This window comes from Phyllobates terribilis, unplaced genomic scaffold, assembly GCF_046119375.1.
Source record: "Phyllobates terribilis strain yellow unplaced genomic scaffold, ASM4611937v1 Scaffold_1__5_contigs__length_1240528914, whole genome shotgun sequence".
NCBI classification, from domain to species: domain Eukaryota; kingdom Metazoa; phylum Chordata; class Amphibia; order Anura; family Dendrobatidae; genus Phyllobates; species Phyllobates terribilis.
In genome coordinates this window covers 196,166,511-196,187,821 of record NW_027362761.1, presented here as the reverse complement: position 1 = coordinate 196,187,821, position 21,311 = coordinate 196,166,511, and positions in this window count along the sequence as shown.

Genomic DNA, 21,311 nt, shown 5'->3' with positions numbered 1-21,311 from the left:
GTCGACCTCTGATTCCCAGGCTATAGTATGAGTAAACAGCTCTGCAGACTCAACCATCTGTTCTACCTCATACTCAGACGGGCAGCTGGAGATTTGGGAGCTGTGAGGAAGCAAGTGCGATTTGGGTGACACCTTTGAGGACTGGAGTATTTGTGATGTTGAAGTTGATGTGGAGGAGAGCCCACTTAAAGGAGCACTTGATATCCGTTGAAGCACCTGCTGTTTTTGTGCCTCATCTGGAATTTGTAGCGATTGGCGTGGCCGTAAGAAAGGGATCTTATCACATTGTCCGCTAAAAGAAGTAGACATTTTAGTTTGGCTGGAAGATGGTCTTTCTTCTGCACCTACCCCACGGACAACCTTTTTTCCCCTTCCCAACACGCCTATTCCCCTTTCCACCAGCAGCAGGCCTTTTTCCACTCATTTTGGTGGTTAACTAATTCACAACTCTGGAGTTGTTTGCACAAAAAAACAATGGATGGTAACCGAGCAGAGCTGAGTGGCCAAACTGGGTATTAGGCCAAAACTATTGGCTGGGTTAGATGCAGAAAAAAATTATTTTTAATTTGCAACCTGATGGAGGTCAGTATAGATGGACTAATAGACCAAGTCCCACACACCGCTAGAAGCCCAAATATTTTTTCAGAGCTAGATGCAGAAAATTTTTTTATTCAATTTGCAACCTGATGGAGGTCAGTATAGATGGACTAATAGACCAAGTCCCACACACTGCTAGAAGCCCAAATATTTTTTCAGAGCTAGATGCAGAAAAAAAATATTTTTAATTTGCAACCTGATGGAGGTCAGTATAGATGGACTAATAGACCAAGTCCCACACACCGCTAGAAGCCCAAATATTTTTTCAGAGCTAGATGCAGAAAAAAATTATTTTTAATTTGCAACCTGATGGAGGTCAGTATAGATGGACTAATAGACCAAGTCCCACACACCGCTAGAAGCCCAAATATTTTTTCAGAGCTAGATGCAGAAAAAAATTATATTCAATTTGCAACCTGCTGGAGGTCAGTATAGAAGGACTAATAGAACAAGTCCCACACACTGCTAGAAGCCCAAATATTTTTTCAGAGCTAAATGAAGAAAAAAATTATTTTTAATTTGCAACCTGATGGAGGTCAGTATAGATAGACTAATAGACCAAGTCCCACACACTGCTAGAAGCCCAAATATTTTTTCAGAGCTAGATGCAGAAAAAAAATATTTTTAATTTGCAACCTGATGGAGGTCAGTATAGATGGACTAATAGACCAAGTCCCACACACTGCTAGAAGCCCAAATATTTTTTCAGAGCTAGATGCAGAAAAAAATTATTTTTAATTTGCAACCTGATGGAGGTCAGTATAGATGGACTAATAGACCAAGTCCCACACACCGCTAGAAGCCCAAATATTTTTTCAGAGCTAGATGCAGAAAAAAATTATATTCAATTTGCAACCTGCTGGACGTCAGTATAGAAGGACTAATAGGACAAGTCCCACACACTGCTAGAAGCCCAAATATTTTTTCAGAGCTAAATGAAGAAAAAAATTATTTTTAATTTGCAACCTGATGGAGGTCAGTATAGATGGACTAATAGACCAAGTCCCACACACTGCTAGAAGCCCAAATATTTTTTCAGAGCTAGATGCAGAAAAAAATTATTTTTAATTTGCAACCTGATGGAGGTCAGTATAGATGGACTAATAGAACAAGTCCCACACACCGCTGGAAGCCGAAATATTTTTTCAGAGCTAGATGCAGAAATTTTTTTTATTCAATTTGCAACCTGATGGAGGTCAGTATAGATGTACTAATAGACCAAGTCCCACACACTGCTAGAAGCCCAAATATTTTTTCAGAGCTAGATGCAGAAAAAAATTATTTTTAATTTGCAACCTGATGGAGGTCAGTATAGATGGACTAATATACCAAGTCCCACACACTGCTAGAAGCCCAAATATTTTTTCAGAGCTAGATGCAGAAAAAAATTATTTTTAATTTGCAACCTGATGGAGGTCAGTATAGATGGACTAATAGAACAAGTCCCACACGCTGCTAGAAGCCCAAATATTTTTTCAGAGATAAATGAAGAAAAAAATTATTTTTAATTTGCAACCTGATGGAGGTCAGTATAGATGGACTAATAGACCAAGTCCCACACACTGCTAGAAGCCCAAATATTTTTTCAGAGCTAGATGCAGAAAAAAATTATTTTTAATTTGCAACCTGATGGAGGTCAGTATAGATGGACTAATAGACCAAGTCCCACACACCGCTAGAAGCCCAAATATTTTTTCAGAGCTAGATGCAGAAAAAAATTATATTCAATTTGCAACCTGCTGGAGGTCAGTATAGAAGGACTAATAGAACAAGTCCCACACACTGCTAGAAGCCCAAATATTTTTTCAGAGCTAAATGAAGAAAAAAATTATTTTTAATTTGCAACCTGATGGAGGTCAGTATAGATGGACTAATAGACCAAGTCCCACACACTGCTAGAAGCCCAAATATTTTTTCAGAGCTAGATGCAGAAAAAAATTATATTCAGTTTGCAACCTGATGGAGGTCAGTATAGATGGACTAATAGAATGATGCCATGCCCAAAAGATTTTACTTCACTAGGTGCAGTAAAAAAATTGGTATTCTATACACAGGTGGTATATCTTGCAACACAGATAGGCTACTCCACTGACTAACACACTCTGCAATAGGCCAAAAAGGATTAGCTTTGCTAGATTCAGCCAAATGCTGTGAAAAAAACTTGCACAGCACTGGCACAGACCTGCCTGGCAAAAACTGATAGGAACTGATGTAACCTAGTCCTGAAAAGGACTCCAATTACAATTAGTCTTTACTCCCACAATCTATCTATTTAAGAGCACAGACCTGCCTGATAAAAGTCGTAGGAAATGCTGTAACCTAGTCCTTAAAAGGACTGCAATCACAACTATTCCCTACTCCCAAGCTATCTGTATATTTGTGCGAAAATTGGCTTGAAATTAACAAGGTATAGCGCACACAGCAACAGCGGTGCCGTCTAACACGCAGCTGCAGCAGTGAGAAAATGGTGGCGACGGGGAAAATGGCTTGGTCTTATAGGGCAAGGACATGTGACATACACTGCCAATCACACATGCCCTTGCTTGTGTGACAAAAAGCACTTCGCTCCGTGTGTGCGCTGCTGATAGGCTGACAGATTGCACCTCCCCACTGCAAATGCGGGAAAGAGAAAAAAAAATGGAGATCTTCATTGTTCCTGCAGAGATCCATCCCCTGCCCCTCCCCCCGCCCCGCTGTACACTCAAACTGCGTATTAACATTAATTTTCATCATTACTGAGAAAAAATCCAGTTATGATTTTGGTGCACGAACAGTTATCGAACATAACCTCGAACAGCCGAATTTTTCTCAAATTGTTCGTGTTCGCCGACCGGCTCGAACACCGCCCAAAACAGCTCGAATTTGAGATTGGCGAACAGTTCGAGTAGAACAACGCTCATCTCTACTAATAAATACAAATTTTGGTTCCAAAATTGTGCTGATGTAAAGTAGACATGTGGGAAATCTTATTTATTATCTATTTTGTGTAACATATCTCTCTGATTTAACGGAATAAAAATTCAAATTTTGAAAATTGGGAAATTTTCTAAATTTTTGCCAAATTTCCAATTTTTTCACAAATAAACGCAAGTGATATCAAAGAAATTTTACCACTATCATGAAGTACAATATGTCACGAAAAAATAGTCTCAGAAAAAGCAGGATCCGTTGAAGCGTTTCAGAGTAATTACCTCATAAAGTGACAGTGGTCAGAATTTAAAAAATTGGCCTGGTCATTAACATGCAAACCACCCTCGGGGGTAAAGGGGTTAACTGTGAGCACCAAGCATTTCAGTATACAGAGAAGCGGGATGGTGATGCTAACTATGGTGTCATTGCCGCTCACCATCTTTGTGGAGTCCTTTCGATTATATCTGGTGTACCCCTGTAACAAAAATATCTGCACCAAAGAATTAATTTCACTAGAGTAGAACTATTATAATGGTGACAGACATCTCTTCCACTACAGCCAACCCAGCAGATGGAGACCCAATCAGGATTCTCCACATTTCCAAAAATTAGTGGTAGACACCAGCAAAGTGGCATCAATTTCACCAGAGTAGAAGTAGTTTAATGGAGATAGAAACCTCTTCCACTACAGCCAACCCAATAGATGGAGAGACAATCAGGAGTGTTCACATTTAAAGAAATGAGGGCCTAAAACCACCAAAGTGGCATCAATTTCACTAAAGTTTAAGTAGTATAATGGGGACCTATAACACCATACATCCCCTAGGGGACAAGACTGTTCAAACACCAGATTGCCACAAGGAGCAAATAGATCCCCAATATTAAGGAATGTTAAAACTTTACTTTTATTCAAAATTATATAAAAGAAGGTAAAAAAATGATTATCTATCAGCATAGATCACATCTATCTTATCATTCAGAGCCAACCAGATATCAGATTATTAAGCAGCAGTTTTCCCTACATTTGCCTATACAACCTTACCGCAGCTTCAGCCTGCTTTTAAATCATATTTATAGTGTGTCTCTACTGTTGCTACCTAACTGGACCTATGCTGTGGCCCGTGATGGAGACTCAATCAGGAGTGCACCATCCTCTCTAGTCTTTCACCACGTGTCAGACTTGTACTCTGTTGAGCAGGTGCACAAGCTGGTCTAAGAGATGTATGAAAGGACTCACAGAAATTGCTTCTGCTGCTAATAGTTTGGTGTTGATGATGAATTGAAGTGTCGGAGGTTGGAAGTGTAGAGCTTCTCTGTGTGCCTCATTGCTGGCTTGGGGAAAACCTATCTTAAGGTTGTGTAAATGCGTGTTTAAATACTCCAGCATTTGCGGGTCCCTTTCCAGGGCGGGAAGGATCTGGCAATATTTATTCTTATAACGTGAATCTAACAGAGTGGCAACCCAGTCGTCAGCACTATTTTGATTCATAACTAAACGAGGATCATGTTGCAGATAGTGCATCAAGAACGCACTCATATATCGGCCTCTTTCCTGAGGTTCAAGCTCATTCAGTGTTGGTGACTGTGTAATTCTGATGCTTGTTTCCTCTGTCCCCACCTGCCAAACATGAACAGAGAGGGGATGATTATCCTTTTCATGTTCTGACTGTTGCTTGCCCATCACCTCTTCCTTTTCCATTTGTTCCTCGCTTTCACTAACACCTTCACTAATAGCTTTTTTGTTATCGCCAACCCCCCTCGATTGCAGTGAACCACCTTTCCTTGGCACCCTGAGATGTCCCCTATTGTATGATGTTAGTAACAGAAGAAAGTACTTTTCTAGTGTGGATGAGGCCTGTATAACATAGGAGATATTCTCCAAACTAATTCAAACTGAGATATCCCCTGCTGTATAACGTTAGGAATCGAAGAAAGTATTTTTTGACTGTGGATGAGGCCTGTATAACATAGAATATATGCTCCAAGATATTTCAATCTCAGATCTAGCCTGCTATACTATGTTAGTCACAGTTAAAAATAGATTTATTTACTCTGTATAAGATCTGCATACTGCTGAATTTCACCGCCACTAAAATAGTATGTGGCTTTTAGCAAAGTGTATCACATTTCTGACACCAAAAAATCTTTTGTGGACTCTGTCTAGCAACAGAAAAAAATCTATTTTTTAACTCTGAAAACAGCTGAAGTTCACCGCCACTAACGTAGTAGCTGAGGTATAGCAGAGTGTATGTCGTTTGCCACACAAAAAAATCTTTGGTGGACTGTGGCACTGGCTGGCAGCAGAAAAAAATAGATTTTTTTACTCAGAAAACAGATATATTTCGCCGTCGGAGACCTGCATGACAATACTTGGCACTGTAACAGGGGAGGAGGAAAAAGCAGCAGATGCTTTTGATGGGGCGGCTGATGGTTGTTTATTGAAAACCAATTTTGAGTTTATCATGTTTGTGTACGAGCATGATTATACACCTTTATGGAGAATAATATCTGCACCAAATAATTAATTTCACTAGAGTATAACTATACTAATGGATGGAGACCAAAACCTCTTCCATTACAGCCAACCCAGGAGATGGAGACCAAACCAGAAGTGTTCACATTTCCCTAAATTAGGGCCTAACACCAACAAAGTGGCATCAATTTTACTAGAGTAAAAGTAGTATAATGGGGACCAAGAACTCCTCCACTACAGCCAATCCAACAGATGGAGACACAATCAGGATTCTCCACATTTCCAAAAATTTGTGGCAGACACCAGCAAAATGGCATCAATTTCACTATAGTAGAGATTGTAGAATTAGGAACCAAAACCTCTTCCACTATAGCCAACCCAGCATATGGAGACTCAATCAGGAGTGCACCATCTTCTCCAGTCATTCACCACGTATCAGACTTGTACTCTGTTGTGCAGGTGCACGAGCTGGTCTAAAAAATGTGTGAAAGGACTGACAGAAATTGCTTCTGCTAATAATTTGCTGTTGACGAATTGACGTGCCGGACGTTGGAAGAGTAGAGCTGCAATACACTCTGTGTGCCTCACTGCTGGCTTGGGGAAAACCTATCTTAAGGTTGTGCAAAAGCGTGTTTCGATACTCAAGTATTCGTTGGTCCATTTCCAGGGCGGGAAGCATCTGGCAAAATTTACTCTTATAATATGGATCTAACAGAGTGGTAACCCAGTAGTCAGCACTATTTCGAATCATGTTGAAGATAGTGCAGCAAGAATGCACTCATATGTGGTGCTCTTTCATGAGGTTCAAGCCCATGCCTTGTGGGTGGCTGGGTAATTCTGATGCTTGTTTCCTCCGTCCCCTCCCAACAAACATGAACAGAGAGGGGATGATTATCCTCTTCATGTTCTGACTGTTACTCGCCCATCATCTCTTCCTCTTCCATTTGTTCCTCGCTTTCACTAACACTTTCACTAACAGTTTTTCTGGTATCACCAATCCCCCTCGATTGCAGTGAACGACCCTCTCTTGGCACCCTGAGATGTCCCCTAGTGTATGACGTTAGTAACAGAAGAAAGTATTTTTTTAGTGTGGATGAGGTCTGTATAACATAGGAGATATGCTATGAACAATTTCAAACTGAGATGTTCCCTACTGTATCACATTAGTAACAAAATAAAGTATTTTTTTAGTGTGGATGAGGCCTGTATAACATATGAGATATTCACCAAACTAATTCAAACTGAGATATCCCCTCCTGTATAACGTTAGGAATCAAAAAAAATATTTTTTGACTGTATATGAGGCCTGTATAACAGAATATATGTTCCAAGATATTTCAAACTCAGATCTAGCCTGCTGTATAACGTTAGTTGCAGCAAAAAATAGTTTTTTTTTACTCTGCATGAGCTCTGCATACAGATGAATTTCACCACCACTAAAGGAATAGGTGGCTTATAGCAGAGTGTAACATGTTTGTGGCAGAAAAAAATATTTTTTGGACTCTGCCCAGCAAGACAAAAAAATATTTTTTTTTACTCTGAAAACACCTGAAGTACACCGCCACTAAAGTAGTAAGTGGCTTTTAGCAGAGTGTATCATGTTTGCGACACAAAAAAATCTTTTGTGGACTCTGACTAGCAAGACAAAAGATCTATTTTTTTACTCTGAAAACAGCTGAACTTCAACACCAGTAAAATAGTAGGTGGCTTTTGTAACATACCTGGCGGCGTACTTGCATAGTGCACCATCTCCCACTATGCAAGATCGCAAACTTAATCTTCAGTCCAGTCTGCCAGCCTGGCTACTGTTCTTGCTGTCTGCTTGTCCCTGTCCTGACTGCTTAGGGTGGCGGCCCGGTTACTTCCTGTTTCTTGTAGCTGCTGTGGGCACACCCCTAATACGTCTCCAGCCTATTGCTGTCTGTCACTGGATATTTAAACCAGCTCCACCCTGAAGCTGGTGCCTGAGCAACTCTTACCTTCAGAGGGCTCCTTGCCTCTGATGAGCCAGGTCCCGTCCCGTCCTGTTCTTGCCTGTCCGCCAACCTGGGGGCTGTATTCCCAGGCCTGTCTGAACTATCTCTTAGCCTGTTTGTCCGCCTCTCTGGGGGCCGTATACCCAGACACGCTCCTGTATCTTGTTGCAGTGTCAGTTCCTGTCTGAACACTCTCCTAGCCTGTTTGTCCGCCTCTCTGGGGGCTGTATACCCAGACTCGCTCCTGTATCTTGTTTCAGTGTCAGTTCCTGTCTGAACACTCTTCTAGCCTGTTTGTCTCTGAGTCCGTACCTTCCCTTTTCCTGCAGTCTCTGAGCCTGCACCTAACTCCTACTGGATGTCTCTGTACTTCTGTTGTGAGTTTAGAGTCCACTCGCTACTTCATTGCAAGTACCTTGTGTGTATCTGGTTCTGCTTTTCCCTTCCAGTCTGTTCAGTGTGAACAGTGCCCTGTCCTCTCTGCTTTGCCTTGTTCACCGCTCTGGCTCTTCCTTCCTGCTCTGCCTTGCTCACTGCTCCGGCGGTTCCTTCCTGCTCTGCCTTGCTCACCGCTCTGGCAGTTCCTTCCTGCTCTGCCTTGATCACCGCTCCGGCGTTTCCTGCCTGCTCTGCCTTGCTCACCTCTCCGGCGATTCCTGCCTGCTCTGCCTTGCTCACCGCTCCGGCGGTTCCTTCCTGCTCTGCTTTGCTCACCGCTCCGGCGGTTCCTCTCTGCCCTGCCTTGCTCACCGCTCCGGTGGTTCCTCTCTGCCCTGCCTTGCTCACCGCTCCGGCGGTTCCTTCCTGCTCTGCCTTGCTCACCACTCTGGCGGTTCCTGCCTGCTTTGCCTTGCTCACCGCTCCAGTGGTTCCTGCCTGCTCTGCCTTGCTCACCGCTCCAGCAGTTCCTGCCTGCTCTGCCTTGCTCACCGCTCTGGCGGTTTCTCCCTGCTCTGCTTGCTCACCGCTCCGGCGGTACCTCTCTGCTCCGCCTTGCCCACCGCTCCAGCGGTTCCTCTCTGCCCTGCTTATCTACCGCATCTGCGGTTCTGCTCCTGAATCCCAGTCTGTACTGGACCCTATCCAGCCTGTGTTCAGACCTGCTAGTACCTCCCCGTCTGCACGCCAACCGTACTTGTCAGTACCCCTCTGTCTGCATACCAGCCGTGCCTGCCAGTATCCTCCTGTCTGCACTCCAGCTGTGCCTGCCAGTGCCCACCTGTCTGCATGCCAGCCGTGACTGCCAATACCCACCTGTCTGTGTGCCAGCCTAACCTGCCTGTTCCTGTATTCCCCGGTGTGGATCAACAGCCGTGTCCAGGGTCTGGCCTGGAGTAGAACCTGGTCCCTCTGCTCTGTTCCTCAATGGTGCGTGGCGTCGTTAGCCGTCGTGCGACCTTGGTCGGATCGGGTTGATACTTAGTTACGCCCCTCCAGGCACTCTCTGGTTCATGGCACAGTGGAATCACTAAATCACGCACACGCCAGTCAGCCCGGGCGTGTGCATAACAGCTTTTATCAGTGTATCACGTTTGCGACACAAAAAAAAAAAAATCTTTTGTGGACTCTGCCTAGCAAGAAAAAAAATAAATTTTTTAACTCTGAAAACAGCTGAAGTTCACCTCCACTAACATAGTATGTGGATTTTAGCAGAGTGTATCATGTTTGCGAAACAAAAAAATCTTTTGTGGACTCTGCCTAGTAAGACAAAAAATACATTTTTTTTTACTCTGAAAACAGCAGAAGTTCGCAGCCGAAGCTGAAGTAATGTTAGTCGCAGCAAAAAATAGATTTTTTTTACTCTGCATGAGCTCTGCATACAGCTGAATTTCACCACCACTAAAGGAATAGGTGGCTTATAGCAGAGTGTAACAAGTTTGTGGCAGAAAAAAATAATTTTTGGACTCTGCCCAGAGACAAAAAAATACATTTTTTTACTCTGAAAACACCTGAAGTACACCGCTACTAAAATAGTAGGTGGCTTTTAGCAGAGTGTATCATGTTTGCGACACAAAAAAATCTTTTGTGGACTCTCCCTAGCAAGACAAAAAATATTTTTTTTTACTCTGAAAACAGCTGAAGTTCACCGCCACTAAAATAGTAGGTGGCTTTTATCAGTGTATCACGTTTGCAACACAAAAAAATCTTTTGTGGACTCTGCCTAGCAAGAAAAAAATATATTTGTTTTACTGTGCATGCAGCTGAATTTCAACCAACAAAAAAATGACAAAGTGGGCTAACACTATCACGTAAGGAAATTAAAAAAAGGTTTTTGTTCTCTGCACTGACAAGCTCTGCACATAGCTGAATTTCAACCCCACAAAATCAAAAAGTGGCTTACAAGGGCTTGCTTGCTTTATCACATTAGCAAGTGCAAAAATAGATTGAAGGTATACTCGTGCATACAGCACAATACAACCAGCGCAAAGCACTGTTCTATGGCATGGGCCCTGCTATTTCTGTCTGAATGTCAGTAATTGCACAAGAAAAAAAAATGTGCTGCAAGGTCGATTGAACAGGTACACAGTACAGAACATATCTGCACTATCTGACTTCCAAATAAGCGCCAATCTATCTAGCTAATACCGCTCATTGCACAGTAGCACACTGAGCAGCGTCTGCCTCCGGCAGTGACATGGATAAAATGATGCTGAGGGAACATGGCCTTTTTTTATATAGAGAGGACATGTGATTTCAGCAGCCAATGGCAGAAGCCCTTGTGTCTGGACAGTGTGGATGCTTCCTGTGCTGTGATTGGCTAGCTGTGCTTTCCTTACTTAAAGTTGCAGGAAAAAAAAACATTACAAGCGAGCCGCTGATCTGACCTGTTCTGAGCTATCACCAGCCCCCCCCTCATAAAAACGCTGCAGGTGCCCCGCAATCACGTTCCCGCACTTATTCGCCGAACGGTGCCAATTTTCACCGATTTTAAGTAAAAATGCTTGCCTTTCCGATCACGATTCCAAATGTGCCACATTCGTGTCGAACTTAAGTTTGGAGATCGGATTTCGAACATATTCACTCATCACTAGTGGAGACACAACTTTTTTGTCCAGCTAAAAAAATTCATTTCAACTGGACCAGTTTTTTAACATTTAAATTTATGGAAAACTGATCAGTTAAATAGACATCTGTTTTGTTACAACTGAAACTGAGCCAGTAAGCAAAAAATGGATCCTTTTCAAAAGAAAGAAAAACTGATGGCTATTTAACGGATCTGTCAATATCAGACCCGGTGACCCTATGCTCATCACAGTCTACCCTTCAGACAGGCAGAGTAGGGAAAGCTGCTGCTGAGCTATGGAGAGAAGTGACGGTTTGTTAGTGAAGTATTAGGTATTCCACAGCTATACATACACATCTGAACTAACAGTCCTTCTAAGGACTAATCCAGCTGCATATATTATTAATTCTGGTGATAGCAGGAGTTAGGCAGGCAGAGTTTGTGGAGAGTGTATTTTGCTCTTAATCCTGATTATTTGTTGAAAAGCAATACAGTACACCATTTTACTGCTCCATTTTCTTGTTAGCAGAATACAGCCAGATCAGATTTTTTTGATTTTATTTGCATTGCTGTATTGTGGAAGCAGAGAAACTTGTCCATCATCAAACGTGATCCCATATTACTGCGGTAATAATCATAATATTTTTTGGAGCGTGTCAAATATTACACTCCAGTTAAAGTCTGCCAGTGTTGCGTTGTTCAACCTATTCACTCTTGGTCGCTGACCAATACCATATCTCTAACGCCACTGCCTAAAACCGTGGTCATCAGACGTGATCCCATATTACTGCGGTAATAATCGTCACATTTTTTGGAGTGTGGCAAATATAGCACTCCAGTTAAAGTCTGCCAGTTGTGTGTTGTTCAACTTAATCACAAGTAGTCGCTGACCAATACCATATCTCTAACGCCACTGCCTAAAACCGTGGTCATCAGACGTGATCCCATATTACTGCGGTAATAATCTTCACATTTTTTGGAGTGTGGCAAATATAGCACTCCAGTTAAAGTCTGCCAGTGTTGTGTTGTTCAACCTATTCACACTTGGTCACTGACCAATACTATATTTCTAACAACACTGCCTAAAATCGTGGTCATCAGATGGGATGAGATATTACTGTGCTAATAATCCAGAACTTTTTTGGGAGCATGACAGATCTTACACTCCAGTTAAAGTCTGCCGACTCCGTGAACCAGGGAGGGACCGGGAAGGTGAACCAGGTGCCACTCTGGGACCGACCTTGTGTGAGAGCAGGCGACTGCCACGGGTCAGATGGCTGAAGCTGACAGGTACAGCAGATGAGCACAACCAGTAGACTGACTGGAGATACGGGTAGGTGAGCAGGCGGGCACGGCAGGTAGACAGGCTGGCGGGCACGGCAGGTAGACAGGCTGGCAGGCACGGCTCATAGACAGGCAGGCGGGCACGGCTGATAGACAGGTTGGCAGGTACTGGAACCTGAGGGCTGAGGAGAGTGTTAGCACACAAACAACAACCTTGCACAGGAACCTCCATTTTGTAGGAGGTGCTTTAAATAGAAGTAGTCCTCCGGCCATTGGCCGGGGACTCTTTAGGACGGAGCGCGCGGCCCCTTTAAGAGGGAGGGAGTGCGCGCGCACCCTAAATACAGTGCCCGGGATACTGCGGGAGGTGCGCGCACCCCGGGCATCAGCAGAGGAGCTGGAGGACGCCGGACTGGGACTGCGGCGGTGAGGGGATCGGTGCCCGGCAGGATGCAGAGACGCCAACGCTACAATAGACAACAAGCAAACTCCTTGATGATGATAGAGGCTACCATCTCTTTAGTCTCCTTAGTGGAGATGAGCGGTGTTCGACTCAAACTATTCGCCAATCTCAAATTCGAGCTGTTTTGGGCGGTGTTCGAGCCGTTCGGCGAACACGAACGATTTGAAAAAAATTCGCCTGTTCGATCATATATTCTATAACTGTTCGTGCACCAAAATCATAACTGGATTTTTTCTCAGTAATGCTGAAAATTAATGTTAATACGCAGTTTGAGTGTACAGCGGGGCGGGGGGAGGGGCAGGGGATGGATCTCTGCAGAAATAATGAAGATCTCCATTTTTTTTTCTCTTTCCCGCATTTACAGTGGGGAGGTGCAATCTGTCAGCCTATCAGCAGCGCGCACACGGAGCGAACTGCTTTTTTTCGCACAAGCAAGGGCATGTGTCATTGGCAGTGTATGTCACATGTCCTTGCCCTATAAGACCCAGCCATTTTCCCCGTCGCCACCATTTTCTCACTGCTGCAGCTGTGTGTTAGATGGCACCGCTGTTGCTGTGTGCGCTATACTTTGTTAATTTCAAGCCAATTTTCGCACAAATCTACAGATAGCTTGGGAGTAGGGAATAGTTGTGATTGCAGTCCTTTTAAGGACTAGGTTACATCATTTCCTACGACTTTTATCAGGCAAGTCTGTGCTCTTAAATAGATAGGTTGGGAGTAAAGACTAATTGTAATTGCAGTCCTTTTCAGGGCTAGGTTACATCAGTTCCTATCACTTTTATCAGGCAGGTCTGTGCTCTTAAATAGATAGGTTGGGAGTAAAGACTAATTGTAATTGCAGTCCTTTTCAGGGCTAGGTTACATCAGTTCCTATCACTTTTTGCAAGGTAGGTCTGTGCCAGTGCTGTGCAAGTTTTTTTCACAGCATCTGGATAAATCTAGCAAAGCAAATCCTTTTTGTCCTCTTGCAGTGTGTGTTAGCCAATGGAGAAGCCTATCTGTGTTGCAAGCTACACCACCTGTGTATAGAATACAATTTTTTTACTGCACCTAGTGAAGTAAAACCTTTTGGGCATAGCATCATTCTATTAGTCCATCTATACTAACCTCCATCAGGTTGCAAATTCAATATAATTTTTTTCTGCATCTAGCTCTGAAAAAATATTTAGGCTTCTAGCAGTGTGTGGGACTTGTTCAATTAGTCCATCTATACTAACCTCCAGCAGGTTGCAAATTCAAAATAATTTTTATTTACATCTAGCTCTGAAAAAATATTTGGGCTTCGGCTTGTAGCAGTGTGTGGGACTTGTTCTATTAGTCCATCTATACTAACCCCCATCAGGTTGCAAATTCAATATAATTTTTTTCTGCATCTAGCTCTGAAACAATATTTCGGCTTCTAGCAGTGTGTGGGACTTGTTCTATTAGTCCATCTATACGAACCTCTATCAGGTTGCAAATTCAATATAATTTTTTTCTGCATCTAGCTCTGAAAAAAATATTTCGGCTTCTAGCAGTGTGTGGGACTTGTTCTATTAGTCCATCTATACTAACCTCCAGCAGGTTGCAAATTCAATATAATTTTTTTCTGCATCTAGCTCTGAAAAAATATTTCGGCTTCTAGCAGTGTGTGGGACTTGTTCTATTAGTCCATCTATACGAACCTCCATCAGGTTGCAAATTCAATATAATTTTTTTCTGCATCTAGCTCTGAAAAAAATATTTCGGCTTCTAGCAGTGTGTGGGACTTGTTCTATTAGTCCATCTATACTAACCTCCAGCAGGTTGCAAATTCAATATAATTTTTTTCTGCATCTAGCTCTGAAAAAATATTTCGGCTTCTAGCAGTGTGTGGGACTTGTTCTATTAGTCCATCTATACTAACCTCCATCAGGTTGCAAATTCAATATAATTTTTTCTGCGTATAGCTCTGAAAAAATATTTCGGCTTCTAGCAGTGTGTGGGACTTGTTCTATTAGTCCATCTATACTAACCTCCAGCAGGTTGCAAATTCAATATAATTTTTTTCTGCATCTAGCTCTGAAAAAATATTTTGGCTTCTAGCAGTGTGTGGGACTTGTTCTATTAGTCCATCTATACTAACCTCCAGCAGGTTGCAAATTCAATATAATTTTTTTCTGCATCTAGCTCTGAAAAAATATTTTGGCTTCTAGCAGTGTGTGGGACTTGTTCTATTAGTCCATCTATACTAACCTCCATCAGGTTGCAAATTCAATATAATTTTTTTCTGCATCTAGCTCTGAAAAAATATTTCGGCTTCTAGCAGTGTGTGGGACTTGTTCTATTAGTCCATCTATACTAACCTCTAGCAGGTTGCAAATTCAATATAATTTTTTTCTGCATCTAGCTCTGAAAAAATATTTCGGCTTCTAGCAGTGTGTGGGACTTGTTCTATTAGTCCATCTATACTAACCTCCAGCAGATTGCAAATTCAATATAATTTTTTTCTGCATCTAGCTCTGAAAAAATATTTTGGCTTCTAGCAGTGTGTGGCACTTGTTCTATTAGTCCATCTATACTAACCTCCATCAGGTTGCAAATTCAATATGATTTTTTTCTGCATCTAGCTCTGAAAAAATATTTCGGCTTCTAGCAGTGTGTGGGACTTGTTCTATTAGTCCATCTATACAAACCTCCAGCAGGTTGCAAATTCAATATAATTTTTTTCTGCATCTAGCTCTGAAAAAATATTTTGGCTTCTAGCAGTGTGTGGGACTTGTTCTATTAGTCGATCAATACTAACCTCCAGCAGGTTGCAAATTCAATATAATTTTTTTCTGCATCTAGCTCTGAAAAAATATTTTGGCTTCTAGCAGTGTGTGGGACTTGTTCTATTAGTCCATCTATACTAACCTCCATCAGGTTGCAAATTCAATATAATTTTTTTCTGCATTTAGCTCTGAAAAAATATTTCGGCTTCTAGCAGTGTGTGGGACTTGTTCTATTAGTCCATCTATACTAACCTCTAGCAGGTTGCAAATTCAATATAATTTTTTTCTGCATCTAGCTCTGAAAAAATATTTCGGCTTCTAGCAGTGTGTGGGACTTGTTCTATTAGTCCATCTATACTAACCTCCATCAGGTTGCAAATTCAATATAATTTTTTTCAGCATCAAGCTCTGAAAAGATATTTCGGCTTCTAGCAGTGTGTGGGACTTGTTCTATTAGTCCATCTATACTAACCCCCATCAGGTTGCAAATTCAATATAATTTTTTTCTGCATCTAGCTCTGAAAAATATTTCGGCTTCTAGCAGTGTGTGGGACTTGTTCTATTAGTCCATCTATACCAACCTCCAGCAGGTTGGAAATTCAATCTAATTTTTTTCTGCATCTAGCTCTGAAAAACTATTTCGGCTTCTAGCAGTGTGTGGGACTTGTTTTATTAGTCCATCTATACTAACCCCCATCAGGTTGCAAATTCAATATAATTTTTTTTCTGCATCTAGCTCTGAAAAACTATTTCGGCTTCTAGCAGTGTGTGGGACTTGTTCAATTAGTTCATCTATACTAACCTCCAGCAGGTTGCAAATTCAAAATAATTTTTATTTACATCTAGCTCTGAAAAAATAATTGGGCTTTGGCTTGTAGCAGTGTGTGGGACTTGTTCTATTAGTCCATCTATACTAAACTCCATCAGGTTGCAAATTCAATATAATTTTTTTCGGCATCTAGCTCTGAAAAAATATTTCAGCTTCTAGCAGTGTGTGGGACTTGTTCTATTAGTCCATCTATACGAACCTCTAGCAGGTTGCAAATTCAATATAATTTTTTTCTGCATCTAGCTCTGAAAAAAATATTTCGGCTTCTAGCAGTGTGTGGGACTTGTTCTATTAGTCCATCTATACTAACCTCCAGCAGGTTGCAAATTCAATATAATTTTTTTCTGCATCCAGCTCTGAAAAAATATTTCGGCTTCTAGCAGTGTGTGATACTTGTTCTTTTAGTCCATCTATACGAACCTCCATCAGGTTGCAAATTCAATATAATTTTTTTCTGCATCTAGCTCTGAAAAAATATTTCGGCTTCTAGCAGTGTGTGGGACTTGTTCTATTAGTCCATCTATACTAACCTCCAGCAGGTTGCAAATTCAATATAATTTTTTTCTGCATCTAGCTCTGAAAAAAATTTTGGCTTCTAGCAGTGTGTGGGACTTGTTCTATTAGTCCATCTATACTAACCTCCATCAGGTTGCAAATTCAATCTAATTTTTTTCTGCATCTAGCTCTGAAAAACTATTTCAGCTTCTAGCAGTGTGTGGGACTTGTTCTATTAGTCCATCTATACTAACCTCTAGCAGGTTGCAAATTCAATATAATTTTTTTCTGCATCTAGCTCTGAAAATATATTTCGGCTTCTAGCAGTGTGTGGGACTTGTTCTATTAGTCCATCTATACTAACCCCCATGAGGTTGCAAATTCAATATAATTTTTTTCTGCATCTAGCTCTGAAAAAATATTTCGGCTTCTAGCAGTGTGTGGGACTTGTTCTATTAGTCCATCTATACTAACCTCCAGCAGGTTGCAAATTCAAAATAATTTTTATCTACATCTAGCTCTGAAAAAATATTTGGGCTTCGGCTTGTAGCAGTGTGTGGGACTTGTTCTATTAGTCCATCTATACTAACCTCCACCAGGTTGCAAATTCAATCTAATTTTTTTCTGCATCTAGCTCTGAAAAAATATTTTGGCTTGTAGCAGTGTGTGGGACTTGTTCTATTAGTCCATCTATACTAACCTCCATCAGGTTGCAAATTCAATCTATTTTTTTTCTGCATCTAGCTCTGAAAAACTATTTCAGCTTCTAGCAGTGTGTCGGACTTGTTATATTAGTCCATCTATACTAACCTTCATCAGGTTGCAAATTCAATATAATTTTTTTCTGCATCCAGCTCTGAAAAAATATTTCGGCTTCTAGCAGTGTGTGGGACTTGTTCTATTAGTCCATCTATACTAACCTCCAGCAGGTTGCAAATTCAATATAATTTTTTTCTGCATCTAGCTCTGAAAAAATATTTTGGCTTCTAGCAGTGTGTGGGACTTGTTCTATTAGTCCATCTATACTAACCTCCAGCAGGTTGCAAATTCAATATAATTTTTTTCTGCATCTAGCTCTGAAAAAATATTTTGGCTTCTAGCAGTGTGTGGGACTTGTTCTATTAGTCCATCTATACTAACCTCCATCAGGTTGCAAATTCAATATAATTTTTTTCTGCATCTAGCTCTGAAAAAATATTTCGGCTTCTAGCAGTGTGTGGGACTTGTTCTATTAGTCCAGCTATACTAATCTCTAGCAGGTTGCAAATTCAATATAATTTTTTTCTGCATCTAGCTCTGAAAAAATATTTCGGCTTCTAGCAGTGTGTGGGACTTGTTCTATTAGTCCATCTATACTAACCTCCATCAGGTTGCAAATTCAATATAATTTTTTTCTGCATCTAGCTCTGAAAAAATATTTCAACTTCTAGCAGTGTGTGGGACTTGTTCTATTAGTCCATCTATACTAACCTCCAGCAGGTTGCAAATTCAAAATAATTTTTACCTACATCTAGCTCTGAAAAAATATTTGGGCTTCGGCTTGTAGCAGTGTGTGGGACTTGTTCTATTAGTCCATCTATACTAACCTCCACCAGGTTGCAAATTCAATCTAATTTTTTTCTGCATCTAGCTCTGAAAAAATATTTTGGCTTGTAGCAGTGTGTGGGACTTGTTCTATTAGTCCATCTATACTAACCTCCATCAGGTTGCAAATTCAATATAATTTTTTTCTGCATCTAGTTCTGAAAAAATATTTTGGCTTCTAGCAGTGTGTGGGACTTGTTCTATTAGTCCATCTATACTAACCTCCATCAGGTTGCAAATTCAATATAATTTTTTTCTGCATCTAGCTCTGAAAAAATATTTCGGCTTCTAGCAGTGTGTGGGACTTGTTCTATTAGTCCATCTATACTAACCTCCAGCAGGTTGCAAATTCAAAATAATTTTATCTACATCTAGCTGTGAAAAAATATTTGGGCTTCGGCTTGTAGCAGTGTGTGGGACTTGTTCTATTAGTCCATCTATACTAACCTCCACCAGGTTGCAAATTCAATCTAATTTTTTTCTGCATCTAGCTCTGAAAAAATATTTTGGCTTGTAGCAGTGTGTGGGACTTGTTCTATTAGTCCATCTATACTAACCTCCATCAGGTTGCAAATTCAATCTAATTTTTTTCTGCATCTAGCTCTGAAAAACTATTTCAGCTTCTAGCAGTGTGTGGGACTTGTTCTATTAGTCCATCTATACTAACCTCTAGCAGGTTGCAAATTCAATATAATTTTTTTCTGCATCTAGCTCTGAAAATATATTTCGGCTTCTAGCAGTGTGTGGGACTTGTTCTCTTAATCCATCTATACTAACCCCCATGAGGTTGCAAATTCAATATAATTTTTTTCTGCATCTAGCTCTGAAAAAATATTTCGGCTTCTAGCAGTGTGTGGGACTTGTTCTATTAGTCCATCTATACTAACCTCCAGCAGGTTGCAAATTCAAAATAATTTTTATCTACATCTAGCTCTGAAAAAATATTTGGGCTTCGGCTTGTAGCAGTGTGTGGGACTTGTTCTATTAGTCCATCTATACTAACCTCCACCAGGTTGCAAATTCAATCTAATTTTTTTCTGCATCTAGCTCTGAAAAAATATTTTGGCTTGTAGCAGTGTGTGGGACTTGTTCTATTAGTCCATCTATACTAACCTCCATCAGGTTGCAAATTCAATCTAATTTTTTTCTGCATCTAGCTCTGAAAAACTATTTCAGCTTCTAGCAGTGTGTGGGACTTGTTCTATTAGTCCATCTATACTAACCTCTAGCAGGTTGCAAATTCAATATAATTTTTTTCTGCATCTAGCTCTGAAAATATATTTCGGCTTCTAGCAGTGTGTGGGACTTGTTCTATTAGTCCATCTATACTAACCCCCATGAGGTTGCAAATTCAATATAATTTTTTTCTGCATCTAGCTCTGAAAAAATATTTCGGCTTCTAGCAGTGTGTGGGACTTGTTCTATTAGTCCATCTATACTAACCTCCAGCAGGTTGCAAATTCAAAATAATTTTTATCTACATCTAGCTCTGAAAAAATATTTGGGCTTCGGCTTGTAGCAGTGTGTGGGACTTGTTCTATTAGTCCATCTATACTAACCTCCACCAGGTTGCAAATTCAATCTAATTTTTTTCTGCATCTAGCTCTGAAAAAATATTTTGGCTTGTAGCAGTGTGTGGGACTTGTTCTATTAGTCCATCTATACTAACCTCCATCAGGTTGCAAATTCAATCTATTTTTTTTCTGCATCTAGCTCTGAAAAACTATTTCAGCTTCTAGCAGTGTGTCGGACTTGTTATATTAGTCCATCTATACTAACCTTCATCAGGTTGCAAATTCAATATAATTTTTTTCTGCATCCAGCTCTGAAAAAATATTTCGGCTTCTAGCAGTGTGTGGGACTTGTTCTATTAGTCCATCTATACTAACCTCCAGCAGGTTGCAAATTCAATATAATTTTTTTCTGCATCTAGCTCTGAAAAAATATTTTGGCTTCTAGCAGTGTGTGGGACTTGTTCTATTAGTCCATCTATACTAACCTCCAGCAGGTTGCAAATTCAATATAATTTTTTTCTGCATCTAGCTCTGAAAAAATATTTTGGCTTCTAGCAGTGTGTGGGACTTGTTCTATTAGTCCATCTATACTAACCTCCATCAGGTTGCAAATTCAATATAATTTTTTTCTGCATCTAGCTCTGAAAAAATATTTCGGCTTCTAGCAGTGTGTGGGACTTGTTCTATTAGTCCAGCTATACTAATCTCTAGCAGGTTGCAAATTCAATATAATTTTTTTCTGCATCTAGCTCTGAAAAAATATTTCGGCTTCTAGCAGTGTGTGGGACTTGTTCTATTAGTCCATCTATACTAACCTCCATCAGGTTGCAAATTCAATATAATTTTTTTCTGCATCTAGCTCTGAAAAAATATTTCAACTTCTAGCAGTGTGTGGGACTTGTTCTATTAGTCCATCTATACTAACCTCCAGCAGGTTGCAAATTCAAGATAATTTTTACCTACATCTAGCTCTGAAAAAATATTTGGGCTTCGGCTTGTAGCAGTGTGTGGGACTTGTTCTATTAGTCCATCTATACTAACCTCCACCAGGTTGCAAATTCAATCTAATTTTTTTCTGCATCTAGCTCTGAAAAAATATTTTGGCTTGTAGCAGTGTGTGGGACTTGTTCTATTAGTCCATCTATACTAACCTCCATCAGGTTGCAAATTCAATATAATTTTTTTCTGCATCTAGTTCTGAAAAAATATTTTGGCTTCTAGCAGTGTGTGGGACTTGTTCTATTAGTCCATCTATACTAACCTCCATCAGGTTGCAAATTCAATATAATTTTTTTCTCCATCTAGCTCTGAAAAAATATTTCGGCTTCTAGCAGTGTGTGGGACTTGTTCTATTAGTCCATCTATACTAACCTCTAGCAGGTTGCAAATTAAATATAATTTTTTTCTGCATCTAGCTCTGAAAATATATTTCTGCTTCTAGCAGTGTGTG